Source organism: Leptonychotes weddellii, unplaced genomic scaffold (genome assembly GCF_054177405.1).
Source record: "Leptonychotes weddellii isolate Sample4059 unplaced genomic scaffold, ASM5417740v2 HiC_scaffold_9024, whole genome shotgun sequence".
Taxonomy (NCBI): Eukaryota; Metazoa; Chordata; class Mammalia; order Carnivora; family Phocidae; genus Leptonychotes; species Leptonychotes weddellii.
This window is the reverse complement of record NW_028061695.1, coordinates 1-6,511: the sequence shown is the minus strand read 5'-3', so window position 1 is coordinate 6,511 and position 6,511 is coordinate 1. Positions and strand designations below refer to the sequence as shown.

The 6,511-nt window shown below is 44.5% G+C and overlaps 1 long non-coding RNA gene across 2 annotated transcripts; it reads left to right on the top strand.

The window, feature by feature from the left end:
• Positions 1-2,538: 2,538 nt before the first annotated feature.
• Positions 2,539-6,405, top strand: LOC145720000 (uncharacterized). Of its 2 annotated transcripts, XR_014142740.1 has the most exons (4): positions 2,539-2,692; positions 4,235-4,314; positions 5,564-5,710; positions 5,968-6,405. It is a non-coding gene; the product is annotated as an uncharacterized LOC145720000 (long non-coding RNA). The 2 variants fall into 2 exon arrangements; XR_014142739.1 differs by lacking the exon at positions 5,968-6,405 and having other exon boundaries at positions 5,564-5,961.
• Positions 6,406-6,511: the final 106 nt, after the last annotated feature.

The window sequence follows — 6,511 nt, the reverse complement described above, 5'->3', positions numbered from 1 at the left end:
CGAAGGCAGTCGCTTAACCAACTGAGCCACCCAGGCGCCCCCACCTTCAAGATCTCTTGTTCCCTTTTCCTTCAGTTATACTTCCTCTCTCCACTTAACTCCAGCCTGGGGCCAGTTAAACTGTCCTCTCTCCCTCTGCATGTTGAATGTTGCTGGGGAAGCCTCCTAGATGTGTAGTTTGGGGCAACTGTGAACTCATGGTTCATGCACACCCCTGGACCAGCATAGCCAGTTTCTTCCCAGTTATCCTCAGGAGTTATTACAGACATCATAAACCTTGTCCTTTTCAGTGAAGTGTTCCCACAGGTACAAAAATGCCACAGGTAATGGTTTACATTGTGGCAATAAAGTGAAAGTTCTAAGTTTTGTATCTGGCTTGATGAAACACAAAACAAAAGCAGTTGGTACCAGAATGACGAGAAGATGCCTAAGTACGGCTAAGACAGCAGATGTGGGAGCTTCGAGGCTGAAGTCATTGTAAGAGAACGTAAATATATCTCACAGAAATCCTCAAAAAGGCATTGTACTCCCCCAGACAAGACATGGAAGATTGTTTTAGATCTTATCCGGATCTAAAGGGTGGAGGAGATTCTAGCTGACTTCTGTGAAGTATGCAAAGCTGATAACGTCTTTCCTCTATAAATTCCATCCTAATCACAGGGAGTGAAGTTCAAACATATAAAGGTTAGCAGTACAATCATAAGATTTTGACCCAAGGATGCCCAAATTCTTCTGTGGCTCTGTCATCTATGAGGTTCTTGAAGGAGAAGACAAAAAAGGATCAATGACGTTTTGTAATATGCCTATGCCTGGTAATCTAGTGCAGAGAGTTCTGGTAGAATTGAATGAGCATATGACTAAGTTTAAGCCTAAGCAGGGCTTCTTCCTCTCCCTAAGCCCAGCTTATCACTCAGCAGTGTCCAGAGACTCAAGGAAAGGGAGTATGTGGTGCATAGGGAAGGGGTAAAGGGACTAGGGCTTCCCCCTTGTGACTTTCTCTTAACTAATTACATCTGCAAAGACCCTATTCCAAATAAAGTCATATTTTGAGGTACTGGGGGGCTCAACATTAATTTTGGGGGGACATGGTTGAATCCGTAACAGGATCACTGAGGGTAAATTTGGTGAGTACCCTTAATAAAAACATTTAGAGAAAGAGCTCTGCAAATGTAATGCCATGTTCTACTAAAGTAATTATAGCAATTTCTCAGAAATTCCTTCGGCTTTGTATTTTGATTCTTAAGACTTCGTTCGGAATGAGCCAAGTATTTTATCCCCGATGTGGTCAATGTCCAGGAAATACTGTTTTATTGTAAGTGGTCTTGGATGAGTAATTCACTTATCTGGGCCCGTGTTTTCCTATCTGTGAGAGGACTGAACTAGATAATGTCTATCTCATATGTCTCTGAAGTTTATCCTTCTTTGACATTTTTTTACAGCCCAACAGGGAAGAGAATAAAAATATTTGAAAATGTGTTAATGTTTGCTACATGACAGTAATTTCATGCAGAACAGAGTATGTAGCCGGAGACAGGAGACATTTGAGAGAAATCAACATTTGGGGCCCGAATGCCTGCCACTCTCATGATTTAATCTATCTTCCCAGTACCTGGAACCCTGCCAGCCTCATGGTTAGCTATTCAGTACGTATTTAGTGAGGAAATGAATGGTGAAGAGAGGTGACATAATACTGGGAACTGCAAGTAGTGTGGATACTCCTTATAGATAGGTGTGAGGAAACAAGATCCGTTCACTCTGGAGGTGACAGAGAATCTCTAATGTGTGTGTGTTCACGGCTGCACGTGTTCACACTGTGATAAATGGCTTCATGTGTGTGGATGAGAAGGAAAGCTTGAGAATTTCCCTTAATAAGAAGAATCTTGGGCGCCTGGGTGGCTCAGTTGGTTAAGCGACTGCCTTCAGCTCAGGTCATGATCCTGGAGTCCCTGGATCGAGTCCCGCATCAGGCTCCCTGCTTGGCAGGGAGTCTGCTTCGTCCTCTGACCCTATCCCCTCTCATGTGTTCTCTCTCTCTCATTCTCTCTCTCTCAAATAAATAAATAAAATCTTTAAAAAAAAAAAAAAGAAGAAGAAGAATCTTTACAAACAGTCCAAAGGTAGTATCATTTCCAAAAGCCAAGTGCTCCCACACGTGCCCTGGAATTCCCGCTCCCTTTATGCTATAAGTGGATTGGCCCTGGGGCTCATCTCAGAGTAACCAGCCAGTGGAGGTAGGTTACTCTAACTAGGGCTTTCTGGAAGGGAGTGGCAGGAGCATCTCAAAGAGGTCCCTCCAGTACCCAAAGTGTGCCCCGGCTGACCCTAATGGCCCGACTTGGCCTAGGGCTGACCAGTCAGTATAATGAAAGACACTAAGGTCCTACCCACCTTTTCCGACCGACCGCTGGGGGATTTGCTTAGCTTATCCCAACTCTGCTATCCAAGAGACTCACCTTACCGGACGCTTTACTGCCTCCAGACCAGCGGAGGGAGCCAGTCGCAGCGCGGAGTGGAGAGCGCGTCCCAGCGCGCCGGCCGCACTGCGCAGACGCGGGACGCGCTGTCTTCCAGCCCGGGCGCCAGCCAAGTGCGGAGGCGAGGCGATGAGCGTGGCGGGCGCCGGCGAGGGCTGTCGCCGCCGGGCGCGGGTGTCCCGCCTCGTCTCCTTCAGCGCGACCCACCGACTCCACAGGTGGGGGTGGCGCCCACAGTGCCCACGGTGGGGGGGCGGGGCCCGGGTGCGGGAGCGCAGGTGTGAGAGCCGACGCGCGCCCCCGGCCGCCCTGGCGCCACGCTGACGGTGACAGCTGGAGTCGACCAGAGGAGGCTGTGGGGCGCTGTAGGGCGCGGTGGCAAACGGAGCCGAGCGGAGGGCACGGCCCTGCGTGCGGAACCCGAAGGCTCAGGTTCCCCCGCGTCTCGGTGCCCTGGAGCAGCTTCCGGGGAGCGCACGTTTCCTAGTGGAGCGCGAAGGGTTGCAGTGGCGCCCAGAGCAGTTCGCCTGGCCCGGTTGACACAGTGTCAGACATGTGGTGAACTCTCGGCAAGTGTGAGCTGCTGTGAGGTGTCAGGAGCGCTAGCCACCATCACCGGGACCGCTACAGCAACCCAGGTTTATGCCCTTCTTACCACAGGTGTCACGAACCCAGGCGTTCCCTTCCTAGGGCAGCCCTGAGAGCAAGGAGCACAGCCGGGATTTGAACCCGGAGCATTCAGGCTGCTTGACTGCACTGAGGAGTTGATGTTGAGGAGAGTTTTGCCTCTCATTAGCAAGCTCCGCTCTCAGCATACGTTTCCCTGTCCGTAGAATGAGGATAATAATTTCTAACAAGAGTCATCCATTCATTCACTGGGCAGGTATTTGTGACCAGCGTGTCAGGTCTTGTACTAGGTGACAGGGATGCAGCAGCGATCAACACGTACCTGTCCCCGCCTTCTGTGCAGAGTGCACGATCTGGCTAATTTTGTGGAGGGTACAGTGGGATAATTTTGTGCCAAAGCTTTGTGAACCGTAGCATTCTAAATGTACGTGGATAAGGGTGGGGCGGGGGAGAAGAAAGAGAATCTCAAAAAGGAAGGGGTGGTATAATAGGACGTTCATACATAGAAGGCCTCATTGAAGATGCATAGTCGATTGGACAGGTATAGATGTAAAAATTCATTAAGAAAATTGTTTTCTGCCCAGAATACAGCTGAGCATTGTAATTTTAAATTTTTACTTAATTTGAATACTGCTGTATGGATTGGTGAAGTCAGTGGGCAATAATTCTGGCATAATAATGCAAGATTGTTAAAGAGGAGACGTAGTAGGTCATGTAATTATTTTTCAGGAGAAATGGGATTTTTAAGCCACTTGAAGACAAGCATCTTCTTTTATCATTATAAGTCCTTGCTTCATTAAAGCCATGCCTCCTATGTAATGGGTACCCAGTAAATGTTTGTTGAGTTGAAAAATAGAAGGGCCTTGAGCAGAGCAGTTGGAATCTTGCTGTGGAACAAGGGTGTGGACTTTGTTCACACTCATTTGTACATTACAGTAGCCTAATTAGGGGGCATACACTGGTTCCTGACAGAAAGTGGAATAATGAAATCAAGTTGATTTATGAATCCCATTTGGTGAGCTAAGATAATAAATTGTGAAGCTTTTCAAAGGCTAGAGCAAATAATAAATGTAGGGAACAGAGAAGGTGTCTGAACTTGTGTCATGTTAATTTTTTTTTTTTTTTTTTGTCAGCAAATCTCTGAGTAATGAAGAAAACTTGAAACTGTTTGGGAAATGCAACAATCTAAATGGCCATGGGCACAATTATAAAGGTGAGAGAAAAACTGATGAAATTTTAGCCCTTTCAATAAGGGTGAAAGTGTGATCAGCAAATACAGTCTGAAAAAGTAAGAAACTTTATGGACAAAGCATATTTGAGCCTTGAATGAGAAGTTACATGGAAGTTCAGAATGAAAAAAATCCGTTGCCTTGGTTGGATGTGTCTTAAATTTTACCTTGCAAATATCTGCTCTGTTAGAGATAACAAATGGTTTAAACAATTTTTTTTTTTTGCCTTGGCGTTAGTGTGCATAATGAGATTCTTTTGGCACCTGCTTCCTTCTAATTAGGTATTTCCGAGGCTAATGTTAAAATTAGGTCTTCTTAGAAACATTAGATTGTATTCTTTGTGTAAATAATGACTGACAAAAGGGAGATAGTGACTAGGAATATGCTGTATGCCGGGAAAATAGGTTGAGTCTAAAACTGCCTGCAGTGTTCCAAGAAAATAACTTATGTGAGTGTAGGAGACTTGATTCTTTGAGATAAAGCTGATATCTCAAAAAACAGCCCTGTGAGCATAGAGTATCAACAGCATATAGTTGGGTAGAGTAAAAAGATTTTTCAAAAAGTGTCAAAAGATCAGAATTTCTAGTTTACTTACCACCTTTTACTTGATCTATGATATTTGTCACTTTTAGTTTGCTCACATATCACATAATACCTAATGGTGTTTGTACGGAGCTGAAAAATATACATAAAAGTCACTAATTTGTAAAACACTCTGATCATCATTTTTCAAATGCTTATACAAGCAGTTCTTTAATTTACAAAATATTACCATAAACTGTATATGTTCGTGTGATTGTAGGGATCAGAGTTTTAGGCCCAGTAGTGGTTTTGCTTGCTGGGAAAGGTGCTGCCCAGCGTTGGGCCAACTTGGTGTGTAGCTGGATGTCTTCCTGTACGTTCTACTTTTTCAGGCGGTGATCGAGCAGCATCTCAATCCTACCTAGTGGACATTCCTACCTAGTGCATCAATATCATAAGCTGAATGTACACCCTTTCTGGCTCTGGCTGGGATCCTCTGCTTAGCCAAAGCTCCTGCTGAGCTTCTCTGTCTTGGCCGAGTCTTGCTTTGGTTGAGAAAAAGATCTTAACTAAAAGAACAGCTGTTTGAGGGAAAACATAAATAGAGCTTTGCAGGATAGAGACCTAACAATTTATGTTGTTAACTTATGCTTGGGTGTTATCTGTTGAAAGTCATGTGGTTTTTTTGGTATTCTGTTTTCTTTCCCATAGTTGTGGTGACGGTGCATGGAGAGGTACGTGCTGAAAAGATCTGTGTGATTTGTCCAGATTGCTGGGCCCTCTCAGCCAACATGATGGATTCTGTGTTGAAAAATTCTGTTCAAATCAATATTGCTTCATTGTTGTCCATTGTGTATGGTGAGCTGCTGCCATTCTAGGCCTTTCCTGTCCCAAAGGGTTATCTTTAATCTGCTCTATGTGGACAGGTAGAAGAGCAGTACCATGAAAGGGGTTCCTGGAGCACCTGGTGTTTCCATAATGAGATCGATGAGTGTCCCGGGGATGAAGGCAGACATGGGCACAATTTCTGCACATTGTACAGCCTTTAATAATTTAACAGAGGTTTAAATATGAAGAGCATATTATAGTAACATTCACCTTTGTTTATTCTTTAGATTGATCCTGTTACAGGAATGGTTATGAATTTGACTGACCTCAAAGAGTATATAGAGGTAATGTCATGTTGGATGCTTATTACGTACTGTCCTCTAAGTGTATTTGGTGGCCCCCTTATCACTTCCCCAACCAAGTATCTCCAGAGGTTCCATGACCTTGTGAGTGGAATTGGGTGTGGGAGTAGGGAAGTAGTTGGAGGAACTACTCTCATGTTTTTCTAAAGGTGTTTGGGTGATTTAAGGGAAATAAGTCACAGTTGTATTGCAATGACGGGAATAACCTTAACAGGCTCATCTTTCTTGTATTTCTTGCTGGTGTATCCTGATTTCCTCCATTTAACAGATTCTGCCTTTCTTTCAAGACACAGCTTTCTCCTTGAGGCTTTCTTTTCCTTCTCTGGATTTTCCTTATGCCTTTGATCATAGATTTTTTTTTTTTTTATTCTTATGTTAATCCCCATACATTACATCATTAGTTCTAGATGAAGTGTTCCATGATTCATTGTTTGTGCATAACACCCAGTGCTCCATGCAGAACGTGCCC